At 36.8% G+C, this 19,472-nt stretch overlaps 1 long non-coding RNA gene across 4 annotated transcripts in view; it reads left to right on the plus strand.

Moving 5' to 3' along the window:
- The first annotated feature begins 820 nt into the window (after positions 1–820).
- The window catches only part of LOC122422574, a 205,507-nt gene continuing 186,855 nt past the window's right edge, over positions 821–19,472 (plus strand). For 3 of the 4 annotated variants that reach the window (XR_006263878.1, XR_006263879.1, XR_006263877.1), the window contains exon 1: positions 821–1,394. This is a non-coding gene — a long non-coding RNA (uncharacterized LOC122422574). The remainder of the gene's footprint in view (positions 1,395–19,472) is intronic. The other variant, XR_006263880.1, reaches the window with a different exon arrangement.

Genomic DNA, 19,472 nt, shown 5'->3' on the forward strand with positions numbered 1-19,472 from the left:
GCAACCTTCTGGCTCTCCCAAAAGTAAGCACCTTCAAAATCAAGCGTTCTGGGGGCTGGCCTTCCTCGTGCAGGCTGGGGATGGGGAGCTCAATGTGGGGCGCTGACCTCTCACTTCTCTAGAAGAACCTCCTTAATTGTAATTATCCTCAAGTTATGGGTCACCATCCCTTGGTATGGTTCTTGACTATACCACATCTCTGCCCCTCCTACCTGCCTACTTGTGCTTTCCTCTATTTTCACTTGTAGAAGATATTTTCCTGCTAGGCTTCAGGGTTTCCTTATCAATAGTTGCTCTGTAAGTAGCTATAAGTTTGCTATCCTTTTTCCTGGTCATCCTTTTCTACCATCTTGGCTACCAACCTGTCTTGGACTAGCATTCTTTTACTTTGTCAGTTCTTTAATGCTTTTAAGTAGGTTTATGTGAGTTCGATCCCTGGGTTGGGAAAATTCCCTGGAGGAGCGCATAGCAACCCACTACAGTATTCTTGCCTGGAGAATCCCACAGCAGAGGACCCTGGCAGGCTGGAATCTGTGGGGTCGCCCGGAGTCGGACATGTCTGAAGCAATTTAGCAACACGCACAAATATTTTATCCAGAATTTTTGCTGGTTGATTTCTTTGGAAGAGTTTTTCTGAATACCCTTGCCTCTATTTACAGAGCAGCAAGATGCTCATTGTGTTAGTTTGTTAGGGCTACAGTAACAACCACAAACTGGGTGATTCACAGCAATAGAAATGTATTGTCTCATAGTTTTGGAGGCAGAAAGCCTAAAATCAAGTTTCAGCAGGGCTATTCTCCCTTTTAAGGTACTAGGGAAAGATCTCTTCCAGATCTCTCCTGGCTTCTAGTTGCCTCTGGCATTTCTTGGCTTGTGGCTAGCTGTTTTTTCCCTCTCTCTCTTCCTGTGATGTTCTCCTGTGTCCATGTTTGTCTCTGTGTTCAAAATTTGCCCTATCTATAAGGACACCAGTCAGATTGGATTAGGGTTCATGCTAATGACCTCATTTGGACTTGATTACCTCTGTAAATACCTTATTTCCAAATACAACATTCTAAGATACTAGAGATTATGTATGTTAGGGAACTAACATAAGCTTTTTGGGGGACAGGATTCAAATCTTAATGCTCACCAACTCCATTTCCTTTTCATGGGCACCCGCAGGCCAGATTTCCTGATCCCTATTGCAGTTAGGTCAGGCCATCTTCTTGGTTCTGGCCATATGAATGTGGTGGGAGTGATGTGTACTGAGCCTGATCGTAGACCATGTTGGATGTTTTTCTTCAGCTTTGCTGCTCACTCACTGGCTGCCTGAATGTAGAGGGTGCTGAGGAAGTGCTGGAAGATCTCAACAACACAAGATGGAGAAGCCTGATACCGAATCACCAGGGAAGGTCAGTTGCAGTTGGAAAAACCCATTTGGACTGTGATATGAGTGAAAAACATATGCTTGTTGAATGAAGCAATAATCAGTGGTTAAGTCTTACTCTTGATTCATAGCCGCTTCTATTGTGCCTCTTACTTCTGAGTTGTTTCTCATTGATCTCAAAGGCAAAATATGTCATTTGAAAAGCCTTTCTTTTTGACCAGCATCTTGCTTTGTTGAGTTCTAACACAGCAGGTTTTTGTAGCAAATAAAGCACTTTAGTGAAAAAAATTCACCTCTATTTTCCCAGGAATTGATATTGTCAAAATAGTTTCACAATAAACATAGTTCCATTTACTTTATATAAATCATAAAAGCAATATTATAGTGTAATAATGCTCATGCTTATTTGCCAATTAATACTTCCAGATATAAATTAGATATTGTCTTATAGGATCAGTTTTTTAATATAATTAAATTTTTAAAATATGTTGCTATACAATATTATATGTTATAGGTGTACACTATAGTGAATCACAATTTTTAAAGGTTATACTCCATTTATAGTTATTATAAAATATTGACTATATTCCCTATGTTGTACAATATATCCTTGTAGCTTACTTTATACCTAGTAGTTTGTATAACTTAATCCCTTACCCCTATATTGCCCCTTACCTCTTCCCTCTTCCCAACTGGTAACCACTAGTTGTTCTCTATATCTGTGACTCTGCTTCTTTTTTTAAAATTATTTTCACTAGTTGTATTTGAATATATAAGTGAGTCTGCTTCTTTTTTGCAACATTCGCTAGTCTGTTGTATCTGTATTTATATGTAGATTCCACATATAAGTGATATCATACAGTATCACAGGATCAATTTAAAAGATAGTGTACCTTATCGAATTTATTACTAGCACTTTACCTTGGAAATAGAACTGTGATTTTCTAAGTTTTAGATAAAATAAGGGGTTTACACACACACACAAACACACACACACACCTTTATGTATTACTGGATTTTGTCCTGATATAAAATATCTCAACTTTAAGATTTGCATGTATACAATGTACTGAGTCAATTCTAGAGCACAGAAGTGTGTTCGTTGAGTCTGGTGCCAAATAGTGGAAAATGAATGAAAAATAAGAACAAAGGAAAAAATAAAATTGAAAAGTATCAGAAAATGATAGCTAATAAAATAATTGAGAATGTTTTTAAGAAATTTCTAAGTAGGCCACATTTCCTTCCATGTTACACAGCAGCAGAAACAGTTACCATTTTAAAACCTGTGATTTTACTTTTAAAGATTATTTTGCTTCATCTTTTCTATTATAAAGGAGGAAATAATTTCAACTGGGTGTGGTAATAAATTACTATTGCTTTTTGAATAGCTGAAGTCATCTCATTACTCACATATGTAAAATACTACCAGGTTAAGTAGCTACCCCGTTGTGGAGGATATATATTTTTATTTCAAGATATAAAGTCCTATTATACTGTAATAGAAAAAAGTTCAACAAGTAAAATTCTCAGTGTGAGAAAGAATTTACATGGGTATTTTAAGGATTGAATATAGCATTAAAGATTGGAGGAGAATTAATCTTCCAAGAAGAGTAGTAGAAACATATTTCTTTGTAATATTTAAAAACCAGGCAAGGCAGAACATCACAAAATGGGTGTTAGAAAATAATCTGGTATACTCAGGGATATGGAACGTAAAGCCTGAGATACCTATTTCAGCCTTCACCAAGTTTTACTGCATATTATGCTTGTGGAGGAAAGGAGATGAGGAAAAACTACAGCTCTTAAAATATTTTTCAGTATAAAAGTTTGCCTCTTACAGTGCAGCTAGGGTATAGAACCACTGTCTCATTGTATAGGAGTTCATTTCTGATAGTCATTAATGATATTTCTTTATATGACACACCATTTACTGGAACAGATATGTCATTTTAGACAATAATTTAAAAAGATATATTCAATGGAAAATCCTGCTAGTGGTTTGTTCTACTTTAAACCCACAATGAATTGCTATGCTCCAGTACTTGTTTTTCTGAGTCAAATTAAGACAGGTTGTTCTCCATAAACTGATCAGGAGGTCAGTCAAGTAGTAATATCAAGATCTTCTATTGTTTCAGAGACCTTGAGTGGTCAGGACAGAATTTTTAATTGAGTGACTGTTTAAGTCTTGGCAGTTGCAGTTAACAGAAATAAATTTTGCATGTTAATTTGTTGGTAAATTGAGATAGGTATTAGAACAGTAATCTCAAATAGGTTGCTTAGAGCCAACAACTTGGATTATGGGGTTAAAGTGATTATCTGAAATGTGATACTTATAATTGTGAATTACTTTTTTATCAGAAGGCACAACCTGTGTTGTCAGCCAAGTTCTAGCAGTAGAAAGTTAGCGTTTGTGGTCCACACTGTTCAAGTCTTTTGATGATGGCTGACCCAGCCAAATAGGGTGACTATATTGCCCTCACTTTGGACTTAGCTACTGAGTGAAATAAAATAATCTTGTAAAACTAAGTATATTTGACAGTTTCAAAAGCAGATGCAAATATGAGATACTCCATAAATAATTATTAAAAATTCAAACAACCAATTGTTGGACATCTGACTTTTTTTACATCACAATTTTAATGAAAATAGTCAATAACTGAAATGTATGTACATTTCCTAGGCTTTTTCTATACCAGTAACTTAAATTATAAGATAGGTAGCCAGAAAACAATATTCAGTGGCACATGAAACATTTCAGTCACAATATTCCACAACGGTAAAATGTTTGTTAGAACCATACGTATATGTGTTAAGATAATAAATAAGATATTTGACTATAGAATAAAGCTGAGAAGATAATTGAGGCTATGTGCTTGTGTGTGTGTGTATTAGTTGTTTAGTTGTGTCCGACTCTGCGATCCCGTGGACTATAGCCCTCCAGGCAAGAATACTGCGGTGGGTTGCCATTCCCTTCTCCAAATTGAGGCCACAGAGCAAAGTTAAAAAAAAAAATCTCTGAACAAAACAGACACTTAGTTATTTGGCAAAATCCAACTTTTTCATAGACTAGCTTTGTGAACTTGAACCATTTGATGTGTCTGTGCTTCACTTTTCCTATTCTTTAATAAAAGGAGTAGACTAGATCAAGGATCCTCAGTGTTTTTGAGGAATAGAGTTTTATTTAATTTTACTGGAGCTTGAGATGGTGATAGTCATACTAGAAGGCAAGAGAAATTTATGACTGGTAGAAATCTATGTATCTGGGAACGTAGCCAATACTGGGTTTTGTTAAGTGCAATCTTTTAATATTGGACATGAAGGTAGGTAGTTGGGGAAATCTTGTGGATAAATAGAATGGCAGGAGAAATTTTATAAGATCAATAGCTTAGGGCCATCAGACAACTTTAAAATAAAACTCATTGTAAACTTGGAGCTAACCAAAATAATTAACATCTGAATTTATTTTATTATTTTAACATGTATTTGTTGAACAGTTACATTTTAAAATTGAACATGGAACTATTTATGAAAAGTATATCTAAAATACTATTTTATTGATAAAATTACATTTTATAATTGAAAACTAGTAAGAAATATACTGTAATTTTCTTAACCATCTTTTAATTAGTATCAAATAGCACTATAAAGTTAAAAATAAGTTTTGAGTAAATTTGAAATAAAATAATTAACTTGATGGTCAATTAAAGTAATTGCAATTTATCATATGTATTTGGACAGTCTTATTTTATTACTTTATTGATGGTTACCATTGTTTATTCAGTCACTAAGCCATGTCTGACTGTTTGTGACACCATGAACTGCAAAACACCAGGCTTCCCTGTTCTTCACTGTCTCTGGAAGTTTGCTCAGATTCATGTCCATTGAGTCGATGATGCCATCCAACCATCTCATCCTCTGTCATCCCCTTCTCCTCTTGCTCTCAATCTTTCCCAGCATCAAGGTCTTTTCCAGTGAGTAACTTCTTTGGCATCTGGTGGCCAAAGTATTGGAGCTTCAGCTTCAGCATCAGTCCTTCCAATGAATATTCAGGGTTGATTTCCTTTAGGATTGACTGGCTTGATCTCCTTGCTGTCAAAGGGACTCTGAAGAATCTTCTCCAGCACCACAATTTGAAAGTATCAGTTCTTCGTTGCTCAACTTGGTACCGCCTGAGCTACCGGCGTGCTTCCCTGGTAGCTCAAACAGTAAAGAATCTGCCTACGATACAGGAAACCCAGACTGGAGCCCTGGGTTGGGAAGATCCCCTAGAGAAGGGAATGATTACCCACTCTAGTATTCTTGCCTGGAGAACCCGTTGGACAGAGGATCCTTGTGATATACCATCCATGGGGTCACAAAGAGTCAGACATGACTGAGTGATTAATACTTTCACTTTCACAGTATTCTTGCCTAGAGAATATCATGGACAGAGGAGCCTGGTGGGCTACAATCCATGGGGTCGCAGAAAGTTGGACACAACTGTGTGACTAACACTCTTCTTTCTTTTTTATCTGAGAATAAATAAAAGACACGAAAAAACCTTGCCTTCTTGGAACTTGCAAGTGAAGAAGGGGAGACAGAAATAAGCTAACTAAATAAATCAGTTATGCAGTATGTTAAATTATAATGATGCCAAAGAGCAATAAACCAAGGGAAGGGAAGAGAGGGTGTTCAGGGGGACAATTGCAATTTTAAATAGGATGTTCAGAGAAGGACACTATGAGAAGATAATATATGAGTCAAAACTGGGAGGAGCTAAAGCAAACTTGTCATGGGGTTACATAACAAATGAGGATTCCAGCAAGGCAAATAGCAATTGCCTTGCTATTTGCAAGGCCCTGAAGTAGGGGAATGCCTAACAAACTCAAGGCACATAAAGGAGACCAGGGAGACTAGAGCACCGTAAATGCATGAGATTGTAGAAGATAAGATCACAGAGGCATAGGGAGCCAAGCTACACAGGACCTTGTAGCTGTTGCAATTGCTCTGATTTTCTCTAACTGAGATAAAGGGCTTCTGAAGAATTTTGAGAATTGTGCATAATCTGACGTATATTTTATCAGTGTTGAGAAGAGTGTAAAGGGGAGAAAGGGTAGAAGCAGAGAAAACCCTGAAGAGGCTATTGGCAATAATTCAGTGGACTTAGAATAATGACTAATGTGGGAAATAGTGGGAGGCAGTCGATTCCAGGTATATGTGGAAGGTAGAGCTAATGATGTTTGCTGTGGATGTGATGTGAGTTGTGAGATAAAACTGTAAAATGTTTTCTCTAAACAGCTATTAATACAAGTGTGGAGTTGCCCTTAATCAGCATGGGAAGAGCATATGTGGATAGAGGTTAGAGATAAAGAGTTCAGTTTTGGATGTGGAAAGCTGAAATATCTCTTAGACATCCATGTGGAAATAGGATGTATAGTTGGGCCTGGGGTCTAGGGAGACGTTCAGGCTATATTGGGAAATATGAGTTACATCAGAGACTGGACGAAAGGGAATTAGTGAGGACACAAAAGATATGCAAGAATTGAGCCTTTGGGTATTTCAACATTCAGAGGTTGTTGGAGAGCTGAAGAGGAAACTTCAAAGCAGAATAAAAAGTATGGCCAAAAAGAGGATAACAGGGATTGTAGTGACCTGGGAGCAAAGAAATGTTTATAGTCAGAGGAGTGACTAGTTGTATGGACAGCCGCTGAGGGATAAAGTAATAGAAGAACTGAAAAGTGGCCCTTGGTGACCTCAAGAACAACAGTTTAAGTAATGTGGTAGGAGAAAATCTTGAATATTTTGAGGAGTTTTACTTTACAGAGAAGGGAGTGTAAAGAGTGTTTATGGGAGGAGGGAAATAAGTAATGATGGTGAGAAATTTTTTTTTCAACTTTTATACACTGATGGAGCAATTCAAAAGGGGGAGAAAGGCTGATGATGTAGGAGAGAGAAGTGAGAATTGCTAAAACAGTGTTCTTGGGTTGGAGAGAGCAAATGAGATTAGAAAGCAAGTGAAGAGGCTGGCATTTGCTAAGAGCAAAGAGTGAACAAAGAGTTCATCCATTTTAACCAGAGGGAAGAAAGAGTAGATAGGAGCAGATTCAAGTATCTGAGATGAGGTGGTGATGCTTTATGGATTTTTTCTTCTGAAGTTTTCAATCACTGAGATGTTGGCATATAATATTACATTAACATACAGTATTCAGATTAGGTAGATAAACCTCAGCTATCTTGAATTGGAGACTTACTCAACTTAAAATTTACAATTAAAGACTAGAATGAGGCATAAACTGAGAATGAAACCTTTTGAAAATTGTAGCAGATTCACATTGTATCCATTAGTTACTTTTTTATAACTATAATAAAAATTTATACTTAATCATGAAAAGAGTTATTCTCTTCTAGGTCTTTTTTCTTCAAAAACAAGGAGGTGGTAATCATAATTATCAGCCTTATTTTTGAAGATCATGGGCAGCAGTAAATATAATGTTCTTTATGTGAAGGTTATAAAAATCATCAAAGGATGATAAATAATTTCTATTTTATGATAGAATAAGTGACCTTTTCAGTGACGTGAGTCTGTGGGAGAATGAATAAAATTCACATTTGTATATTAAAATTCTGGATTCCAGCTATCTGATAACATTTCTTGTCAAACAATTCTAATAGCTCCTATTACTTTGGGGGAATGTTTAAATAAAGCCTTTAACAAAAATAGAGAAAATAAGCTTTTCCCTTTCTCTATACTTTGTGCCAAAAGGACAAAGGTTTATATCATACCTTTCTGTTAGCAGGTACCAAAAAAATTTATAATGTGGGATCTATCCAAGAGGAATATTCCCAAAGTTTGCTAAAAAAAGAAAAAGTAATTTAAAAATAGTCTACATTTAAACTACACTTAGAATGTTCTGCAAGCTTAAAAGGATGTTTGGAGTCAGGTTTTAAAAACAGTGGGATTTACTGTAATAGGTTTGGCAACAAAATCAGTGCAGTTCATACAACTGATGAATTGATGCAGACCTAGCTGACTAACACATACCATGTGTTTGCTTTGGCAGAGAATTTGGAAAAATAATTTAGAGAAAAAATTATATTGTTCAACAGATTTCACTTTTGTTGTTGTTTTGTGGGATTCTTAAAAATTTTCTAATCAGTCTTGCAAAGGTAGGTTTTTCAAAGGTCTTCCCATTGATTGGAACCGGATTTGGATCTTTTATAAAACAAACAAAAAAAGATGTACGAGGATAATTCTATTCATTTCATATGTTTCTTTTAATCACCCACTGCTCAGAAATAGATTTATGACTAGTCATTTCTCAATTGATACCATGTTTATGAATTTATTCTAAAAACAGTGCTATAAAATGCCCCTTATCAGCATTTCTGATATAACCATGGCATATAAAATCTTCTATTTAAACTTTGATGGCCAAGAATAGCACTGTGTTTTGCAGTGATGATTAAATGTGCTATTCTAAGACTTTGTTTTTAACTTTAGAGTTCTGTTGTCATTTTGTTGTTCAGGTAAGGTTAAAGCTTGTTTTTTGTGTAAAGTAGGTTATTTAAATATTGCTACAAGTTTTCAAAGGAGTTTTTTGGTTTATTAGAATATTGGAATTCTCAGTGTTCAGTAAAATCCAGAAATATTGATGATGTGATGAACCCGAGTCTGGAAAGAGCTCTGATTCCATTTTACGGGGTTAAAAGTCGCTTCATAGGCTCTTGTATTATAAGACAGATATGTTTATTACACTCCTAAATTGTATTCAGGAGCTAGACACACTATTTTCCACTATAGATTAGCCTGACTTTCCATGCCATGTTGATAAACCATGAAATTCAGGAGATACTGGGATATTTTCCGCAAGGATACATGAATTCCTAAATCTAGAGGCAGCTCAGTATAGCATATGTTAATGTACAGTGTATTACATGGGAAAGAGCTGCAGACTGATAAAACAGGCAGCTGATATTCTGAAGTACACACAAACATTGAAGATTATTCCATCTCTATTTTTTCATGTCCTTGAACAAATTGTTAACCATTGTGAAACTCAGGTAGACCTGTATATAAAATAGAGATACTGACACCTACTTAATTTCCAAGGTTGCTGTAAAGATAAAAGAAACTCTGTACTATGTATTGCACTAGGTACATGGAATCCTTCTTTTCCTCCCACTAGTCTGTAATCTTAACAGTAGGACTGTGAGGAGCTTTATGTAGTCACCATCAACTCATTCTCATAGGTGCTGAGAGAGCATTCAGGGGAACTAATTGCAAGACAATGGAAGAGGTGCCTTTTATCTAATCCATACAACTTTCTGAGATTGGATTTATTATCTCTATTTTATTAATAAGAAAACAGAGGATTAGAGAGTTAAACCCAAAGCCTTATAGCTAGTAGTATCAGAAGCTGGAATTCACAACAGAATCAACTGCCTTTGAAAGGCATACCTTCCTAGAGGTTTCTCAGAGAAGTGGGAAGGGAGGACTTTTTTTTCAAAGTCATAAATATATGCCATATGTTTTCCAGAGGCATGATCTCACTTAATTTTCAGAATAACTCTATAAGAAAAGCATTATCTTTACCATTTTTCATGAGAAGAAACTCATACCCAGAGATTAAGTAACTTTCTTAAGGCCGTACAACTATTAATTTATCAAGCAGTGATTCAGATCCAGCAAAAATCAGTTCAAATCCGAAAAATAGTCCAAAACCAAAAGTCCAGTTCCAAACTTACACTTTCCCTAAAACAACATGCTGCCTGGAGGTATAGGATAAGGAAGAGTGAGAAGTCAACAGTTGGGATAAATATTTGGGAAATGTGATTGGATTGCATGTTGAGAAAGAGGATGGAAGCAGAGATGAGAATCCAAGATTGAGCTTTTGCTGGGGAGGGGGGCAGGGACCTCAATTTATCTTCCCTCTTCTTCCATACCTCCAGACTTCTACTGCAGGGCAGGACTTTCTGTTCCCTGTGCTTTCCATACTTTTCATGCTTCTGTAACTTTGAGCATGTATTTTAAAATTTATTTTGAATTGAAGGATAATTGCGTTACAGAATTTTGTTTTTTTTCTTCTCTGAGTAGAATGCCACTTACTTTTTTTTTTCTGGAAAATATCTCTTTAGCTTCAAAAATACAGTTCAGAATTTATTTTGCAAATCTTTTGCTGATCCAATCAATGTTCAGTTGGATGCTTTTCTTTTTAGTTCAGCATTGTCTCAGATACTTAGCTCAGAAGCATCATTTTTGTGACTCTGGAAGCTTGAAATAGAGTTGTTGAGAACTGATTGTCCTGAAGATTTTCCAAACCCGTATCTAAGTGTGGATTGATAATCCTTTCAGATAATTCTAAATGTATAAACTCCTTAGATTTTAGGACAAGAGAGAAAGCTTTACAGACAGTACACACAGGTAAGATCTGAAACCTTGCATAGTGTTTCAGATATCACTGATACCACACCATTTCTACCCTCAACATAACCTACTTGATATCTCTCACTGTGCTTTGTGCATGATAAGCAATATGGAACAATTGAAGTTCAGAGGAATTAGCACAATTATGTAAATTAAGAGAAGTATGATCAAGATTAGAATGAACTAGACCCTGGTGGTATGTGAGCCTTTGCTGGGAAACGGTGATTCTGTCACTTTGATTTCCGAGTCCAACATCCTGTTTCCTGTGCATATCTATCAACACCTTCACCATTATCTTTTTAAAAAGAATTACTATTGTATTACAGATGTTTTCTTTTGGTTATAAAATTTTGATTTAGCAGTAAAGTTAGATTTACTGACTGGAAGAGTAAGGACTGTTCACTTTTTCCCTGCTTCATGCCAACTCTATAGTGTGTGGTTGAGTAGGACAATAGATATTCATTGTTTTTCAGATACCATTATTTTTTCCAGTCAAACATTCATTGAGAGTCATGAGCTTTACAAGTGAATTTATGACTACAAACATAGTGATAAATTCATTAACACTTAACTTTATCTGCTCCATTCACTGAATGTCCCATATGTACAACCAGGGTCTATTAAATAGAGGAAAAAAAAAAAAAGAAGAATAAAGGCTTATTAGGGACAGTGGGGAAATGCAGAGCTAGCAACCAACTGGTAAATCTGGAATATTCAGGCAACAATAAATGGCTTATTTGGCTTTGTTCTTGGCCCCTTACTTTACTTTGGGCTATAGTGATCAAGGAAAAAAGTGAAGCAAAGATCTATGACTTGATTTAATCATGAAAAATAAAAATGTTTGTCTTTGAAATATAACTTAGGTCATGGTCTCATAGTTTTGTGGACTGGTGCTAATGCTGAAAATTCAGGACTGTTGCTTTTGTGATTCTTGGTCAACAGTCAATGCGTGGCTTGGGCTCTAAAGTCCTAAAAAGTGGGCTCATTGTGTAATGAATATCTCCAAGCTGGATGAGCCGAAGAGTTTCAAAATGCGTCTTTGGTCTGGCATTTCTGCATTATTTGTTAAGCCCACAAAATGTAGATTTTTATCTCTAACTTCTGTTCACTCACTTGTGGCCACTTTAGGAAGTAGTTTTTTTTTACTTCCTCAGTGAGAACTGCAAGATTTTTGTTGGTACAATTTGGCCACTACTTAACAGAAGCAGCTTGCTTATATTACTTCCTGAATTTTTATTTTTAAGACCAACATTTATTATCCCTTAAGAATTCCTTAGCAGCTTTCTTTCTTAGGGATTTTTTTTTCCCCCCTGGAGGAACAAGTCAGGGACTTAATTAGGCTAATAATTTCTTACCCATGAGGACGTAATGAATTTATCCTCCACTTAATAGCCTTTGAAGGAAATTACTCAGTACTTAGAAATGGAGGAAATCAGGCTATAAGAAATCTTTTCTAGGAGGCTACATTTCTCAGGTTCTCACCTTAAAATATCCATTTGAATACTATTAAATTATACTCTATGTGATAAATTGAGGCTTTCTACTTAAATCTGCCTACTCTTTTAGGAATGAGAAGTATTAAAAATTCTATTTTGGCTGAGTAAAGAAATGTTAATGACCTGTCTGGCAGTTGAATTTAAACATGCTAGCTTGTTACTGTATTGCCAAAACAAATCAATTTAGTCAGGTAACACTTCGTTTTTTGGGGTATCATCAAGGGAGTGAGTTATTCCACTTAACTGAATTTCCCACATAAATGCTTCAGAGTTATCTTTTTAAAACATAAATCAAAGCATATTGATTTCTTATCGAAGTCTTTCAGTGACTTCCTCTTGTCTATAGAATAATGCATTGCTTTATAATCTACCATTCCAATTTCATCTGCCTTCAATTTCCCTACCACCTATTTGTTGTGGTACAGTCGCTCAGTCATGTCTGACTCTGCGACTCCATGGACTGCAGCGTGCCAGGCTTGCCTGTCCTTCTTCATTGATAATCCATCTACCACTTTAATTTGCTCATCATTCTCTAGACCTATCATACTCTTATTTCTTTGATTTCCAGATGCTGCTCCATGTGGTCATGACCTCATCAGTTTATTGTATCTCTTCTATTTCCAGAACCACAATACATGTTTCCAGTATGGAAGCCATCTGTATGAGGACTCTTTAATTTCTGTGTTAGCTTTCCTCACTAAATGGAGAGCTAATTAATAGTGGCCAGGGTATATGCCCCTCTCCACTTTTTTTTTTTTCTTTCAATTTTCATGTCTTTAGAGACTCATTTAGTGCCTGAAAGCCAGTGATACCATATTCATTTCCTGTGGGAGCTGTAACAAATTGCCAAAACCTGAGGGACTTAAAATGAAATTTATTCTCTCACAGTTTTAGTTTCCAGAAAAGGGGAATTCAGATGTCAGCAGGGCCATGCTCCCTCCTCCAGAGACTCCGGGGAGAATCTGTTCCATGCCTCTTCTAGCTTCTGGTGCCTCTCGGCAATCCTTGGCATTCCTTAGTTTGTAATCACATCACTTAATCTTTGCCACCATCTTTACATCATCTTCTCCTGTGTGCATCTCACAGGAGTTTCAAAACTCCATCTACCTCTCTCTTTTTATTTATTTATTTTGCTCTTTTTTTTTTTTAACCTTTCTCTTATAAGGAAATATACGTGTTTGCATTTAGGGCTCACCTCGGTAATACAGGAGAAGTTCCTCCTCTCAAAATCCTTAACTGAATCATATCTTTTGCCATATAAGGTAATGTCCAAAAGGTTTATGCAATTAGAATGTGGAAAAATCTTTAGGAGCCATTATCAGTCTATCACAGATACTTAATGTATTTTAAACTGTATTACTCATTCAAATGCTATAATTTTCAAAATATAAAAGCATATTTGAAAGAGTATTACTAAAGCATATCTCATGCTTAATTGCTTCCTAAACTAGAACATGGTATTCAGAACATATTATCATATTTTTTATTATATGAATGTTACCTGATTTTTAAAATAAACTGTGTTTTCAGTCATGGGCCAATCTTATGCTTCTAGAATATTTAGGAAAGCACTTTCACTGCTTTCCAGATATATTCAGACTACAGTAGTTATTGAGTATCTATCTAATGTGAAGCTGTACATAGAAATAAAATTCAGTTCCTTCTTCAAAGAAGGTACTGATTAATGTGGAAAATAGACATAGAAGCAGAACTATATCAATAAAATCTGCAACTGTTTTTTGACTAAAGGGTTAACAGAACTTTTCAGCTTTATGTATGAGCAGTTAATATTTGGTTAACTTTTTTTCTCTGTTACCCTGGAAGTCTGATAAAAGTAATGTATCAACTGTAACATTACTTTTTGATAACATTGGTTATGGTAAAATTTGATTGATTAGCATATTGCATTTAAACTTGTAACAAGTATGAATTATCCATATTACGAATACATGAACTATATGTCCATTGACAGATGAATGAATAAAGAAGTTGTGGTACATATATACAGTGGAATATTACTCAGTCATAAAAAGGAACACATTTGAGTCAGTTCTGATGAGGTGGATGAACCTAGAACCTATTATACAGAGTGAAGTGAGTTAGAAAGAGAAAGATAAATATCATATTCTAGCACATATATACAGAATCTAGAAAAATGGTACTGAAGAATTTATTTACAGAGCAGCAATTGAGAAACAGGCATAGAGAATAGACTTATGGACATGAGGAGAGGGGAGGAGAGGGTGATGTATGTATGGAGACATGTATGAGATGAGAGATGTATGGAAAGAGTAACATGGAAACTCACATTACCGTATGTAAAATAGATAGCCAATGGGAATTTGCTGTGTGGCTCAGGAAACTCAAACAGGGGCTCTTTATCAATCTAGAGGGATGGGGTGGGGTGGGGTATGGGGGGGAGGTTTAAAAGGAAGGGGATATATGTGTACCTATGGCTGATTCATGTTGAGGTTTGACAGAAAACAACAAAAATCTGTAAAGCAATTATCCTTCAATAAAAAATAAATTAATTAAAAAAAGAATACATGAACTATAAATAACTGAAGAGGACATTGTAAGAGGATTGACAGGAAGTGCTAAGAGCCTAGTTGGGGTTGGAGATGAGAGTTCGTGATTAATCCAAGTCATATAGTTATGTGATTTTTCTCCAGCAAAGCATGGTTATCCAAGTATAAAAACAAGCACGGTGAGTTAGTAGTATTCTTCAAGGTTAGAGTTTTGCCTGGTTAGTTTCAGTAGAATGATTTGGGTACTAGGGACTTAGAGATACTAGCTAGGGAAGTTCTGGTGATGAACCATGGGCTTCAGGGAATGAAAATCAGAAAAGAATTGATAAATTGGAAGGAAACGGAGGCTTCAAGGGTCTTTGCCCTTCTTAGTAATAGAAGAGGTGTTGTCAGCAAGGGCATGAGAAACTGAAAGGCAAAGAAAGAGTGATGGAGGAAGAGTCCTTTGAAAGAGACCAAACAGGAACCCTGTGGTGACAAGGATGTGCGTTGGGAGGGAGTGACTGAAGCAGACAGTAGGTTGAAGGTAGCTGAAGCTCAGACATTCAAAAATTATAATGCTATTGCGTAGTTGGGTAATATGACTAGATGTTAAGATGACTCAAGATAACAAAAGCACTTGGAGTGGAGACAAGACTATAAGTCAAATAGCAAATTTCCAAAGAATTGGAGGAATTACTCAGCAGTCAGAAGGAAGAGACTCAAAAAACAAGGAGTTAGTACATAGAGACAGAAGAGAATTAAAAGACTAGAAGAGAAGCAATGCTCTTTCCAGGATCTGAGGTGGCTGATAGGTAGAAGAGACACCTTGCACTAGAGATGGTGATGTGGGAGAGGAGGATTTGTTCATAATAGTGAAGTAGAAAAAGCACTTTCAGAAGGGAGTGGTGAGTATTTACAGTGGACCAAGATTCCAGAAAACCCTGTGACATGAATTTGAGTTTCAAGAGAACAGTAGGAAGAGAGGCAATTAATTGTGCAGAAGTTGTAAAGAAAGTATAAGGTAGTTAGGTGATGAGCCATTTTTTTCAAAAGGCTATGTTCAGGAAAAGTCAGTGACCAAAATTAAAGAGGAAAGATGCATGGTTGGAGTTCATGGCCTGAAATATCCCAACTTTGAAGTCACTTCTTTGGGTGTAGGGTCCTCAGAGGTAACAGCAGAGCAAGTGAGAAATATCACAAGGTGGTGAAGGATCAGCCTCAGCTCCAAGTGGGTGGTGAAGATCTGATACAGCAGTCACCTTTTATTGCTCTCAGCGGTAATAGGCATTTTCTTAAAAATCTACTGCTTTGTAATCTATTTTGAAACTGGAATTGTTATTGAAAGGCATGAGTGGATCTAGCTGCTCACTGCTCAAAAGCCAATAAACAGGTCAAGTTGGTGGAAAGGAAAATTTGCTTTATTTCAGATGGTAGCAACTGGAGGGGGAGGGGTGATACACATCTGTCCAAAGGCTGACTCCCCCTGCCCAGCCCTGGGCACCAGTTGGGCAAGAACTTTTATAAACAGAAGTTGGGGGACAGGCGTGGCAGCTACATGCAGTAACAGCTCATTCGTCTCTGACAGTCATCTTTGAATTGGTCGTTGGTGGTCTGACCAGTGTCATCTTGACTATTTTAGGTACAGTTAATCTTCAGTTGCAGGGTCTATTTGTCCCCGTTTCTCTGAGATCACTTCTTGGAATTGTGGCAGCTTATGTGCTGGGTACAGTCTGGTCATCATGTAGTTACTTCTCCACCTGGTTTTTTGGTATCTATAAGACAACTCACAGGATATTTCTCAGCATATTATCTGTAGACCTTGAGAAAGAGCAAAAGACTCTGAATATGCTTAATGACTATATCATTATTATTCAGTCTCCTTTGACTCCTGTACAATGTTACGAACCACCACTGTCTATAGTTCTTCAGGCACTCTATCAGATCTAATCCCTTGAATCTTTCTCACTTCCACTGTATAATCATAGGGATTTAATTTAGGTCATACCTGAATGGTCTAGTGGTTTTTCCTACTTTCTTCAATTTAAGTCTGAATTTTGCAGTAAGGAATTCATGACCTGAGCCTCAATCAGCACCTGGTCTTATTTTTGTTGACTGTATAGAGCTTCTTCATCTTCGGCTGCAAAGAATATAATCAATCTGATTTCGGTATTGACCATCTGGTGATGTCCATGTGTTGTTGGAAAAGGGTGTTTGCTATGACCAGTATGTTCTCTTGGCAAAACTCTGTTAGCCTTTGACCTGGTTCATTTTTCACTCCAAGGCCAAATTTGCCTGTTACTCCAAGTATCTCTTGACTTCCTACTTTTGCATTGCAGTTCGCTATGATGAAAAGGACATCATTTTTTGGTGTAAGTTCTAGAAGGTCTTGTAGGTCTTCAGAGAACCCATTCAACTTCAGCTTCTTCATTATTAGTGGTAGGGGCATAGACTTGCATTACCATGATATTGAATGGTTTGTCTTGGAAACAAACAGAGATCATTCTGTCATTTTTGACATTGCACCCAAGTACTGCATTTTGGACTCTTTTGTTGACTATGATGGCTACTCCATTTCTTCTAAGGGATTCTTGCCCACAGTCATAGATGTACTGGTCATCTGAATTAAACTTGCCCATTTCGGTCCATTTTAGTCCACTGATTCCTAAAATGTCGATGTTCACTCTTGCCACCTCCTATTTGACCACTCCAATTTATCTTGATTCATGGACCTAACATTCCAGGTTCCTATGCAATATTGCTCTTTACAGTATTGGGCTTTTCTTCCATCACCAGTCACATCCACAACTGGGTGTTGTTTTTGCTTTGGCTCAGCCTCTTCCTTCTTACTGGAGCTATTTCTCTACTCTTCTCCAATAGCGTATGGGGCACCTACTGACCTGGGGAGTTCATCTTTCAGTGTCATATGTTTTTGCCATTTCATACTGTTCCTGGGATTCTCAAGGCAAGAATACTGAAGTGGTTTGCCATTCCTTTCTCCAGTGGACCATGTTTTGTCATAACTGTCCACCATTACCTGTCCATCTTGAGTGGCCCTGCACAGCATGGCTCATAGTTGAGTTAAACAAGGTTGTGATCCATGTCTATCTGAATGAATAGCGTGATTGATTCTATCTGGATGAAAACCTCAATCACAGAAAGAACCAGACTTGGAAACTGGTTCAAAATTAGAAAAGGAGTATGTCAAGGCTGTATATCGTCACCCTGCTTATTTATTATATGTAGAGTACATCATGTGAAATTCAAGGATGGATGAAGCACAAGCTGGAATCAAGATTTCTGGGAGAAATAATGATAACCTCAGATATGCAGATGACACCACTCTTATGGCAAAAAGCAAAGAGGAACTAAAGAGCCTCTTGATGAATGTGAAAGAGGAGAGTGAAAAAGTTGGCTTAAAACTCAACATTAAAAAAACTAAAATCATGGTATCCGGTCCCATCACTTCATGGCAAATAGATGGGGAAACAATGAAACAGTGAGATACTTTATTTTTGGGGGGGCTTCAAAATCACTGCAGATGGTGACTGCAGCCATGAAATTAAAAGATGCTTGCTCCTTGGAAGAAAAGCTATGACCAAACTAGACAGCATATTAAAAAGCAGAGGCATTACTTTGCCAACAAAAGTCTGTCTAGTCAAAGCTATGGTTTTTCCAGTAGTCTTGTATGAATGTGAGAGTTGGACTGTAAAGAAAGCTGAGTGCTGAAGATTGATGCTTTTGAACTGTGGTGTTGGAGAAGACTCTTGAGAGTCCCTTGGACTGCAAGGAGATCAAACCAGTCAGTCCTAAAGGAAATCAGGCCTGAATGTTCCTTGGAAGGACTGATGCTGAAGCTGAAACTCCAGTACTTTGGCCACCTGATGCAAATAATTGACTCATTGGAAAAGACCCTGATGCTGGGAAAGATTGAGGGCAGGAGGAAAAGGGGACAACAGAGGATGAGATGGTTGAATGGCATCACCGACTCAATGGACATTAGTTTGAGTAAGCTCTGAAAATTGGTGATGGATAGGGAAGCCTGGCATGCTGCAGTCCATAGGGTCACAGAGTCGGACATGACTGAGAGACTGAACTGAACTGATGGCAGTTCTATTTCCAGTTTTTTTTTTTTTTTAAATGAATCTCCACACTGTTCTCTGTAGTAGCTGTACTAGTTTGCATTCCCACCAACAGTGTAAGGGGTTTTCCTTCTCTCCACACCCTCTCCAGCATTTATTGTTTGTAGACTTTTTGATGGCAGCCATTCTGACCAGCATGAGATGGTACCTCATTATGGTTTTGATTTTCATTTCTCTAATAATGTGTGATGAGCATCTTTTCATGCATTTGTTAGCCATCTCTATGTTTTCTTTGGAGAAATGTCTGTTTAGTTCTTTGGCCCATTTTTTGATTGCGTTGTTTATTTTTCTGATATTGAGCTGCATGAGCTGCTTGTGTATTTTGGAGATTAATTCTTTGTCAGTTGCTTTGTTTGCTTTTATATTCTCCCATTCTGAAGGCTACCTTTTTACTTTGCTTGTAGTTTCCTTCATTGTGCAAAAGCTTTTAAGTTTAATTAGGTCCCATTTGTTTATATTTGTTTTTATTTCCTTTACTTTGGATGGTGGGTCATAAGGATCTTGCTGTGATTTATATCAGAGGGTGTTCTGCCTATGTTTTCCACTGAGAGTTTT

Source organism: Cervus canadensis, chromosome 20 (assembly GCF_019320065.1).
Source record: "Cervus canadensis isolate Bull #8, Minnesota chromosome 20, ASM1932006v1, whole genome shotgun sequence".
Classification (NCBI taxonomy): Eukaryota; Metazoa; Chordata; class Mammalia; order Artiodactyla; family Cervidae; genus Cervus; species Cervus canadensis.